The following is a 261-nucleotide window of genomic DNA, read 5'->3' as shown; positions in this document are numbered from 1 at the left end:
GTCTCCCCCCGCGAGTTGCAGCCAGGAACAAACTCCTGGACTACCATCATCACCACCATTTTGGACACCCGAATCTTGCAGTACTGCTAGTGCTTATTTTGCACCTTGGGCCAAGACGTCTCTGTTTATGGACACAGTGAAATCGGTGTTGGTTGATATTGTGGAGAGGGTGATACATCGGGACAGAGAAGAAATATGCAACGGATGCCGAGTCAGTCACCCCGGCCAGAGGTAACACGATTGTCTGAATGACATGCGCGA

General features: G+C 51.0%; 1 protein-coding gene across 1 annotated transcript in view; it reads left to right on the top strand.

Moving 5' to 3' along the window:
* Positions 1–261, top strand: part of psmd14 (proteasome 26S subunit, non-ATPase 14) — an 11413-nt gene that overhangs the window by 8190 nt on the left and 2962 nt on the right. The window lies entirely within an intron of this gene.

This window comes from Notothenia coriiceps, unplaced genomic scaffold, assembly GCF_000735185.1.
Source record: "Notothenia coriiceps isolate Sejong01 unplaced genomic scaffold, NC01 NC01_scaffold00037250, whole genome shotgun sequence".
NCBI lineage: Eukaryota > Metazoa > Chordata > Actinopteri > Perciformes > Nototheniidae > Notothenia > Notothenia coriiceps.
Note: the sequence above shows the minus strand (reverse complement) of the source record. Positions and strands in the feature narration are given on the sequence as shown.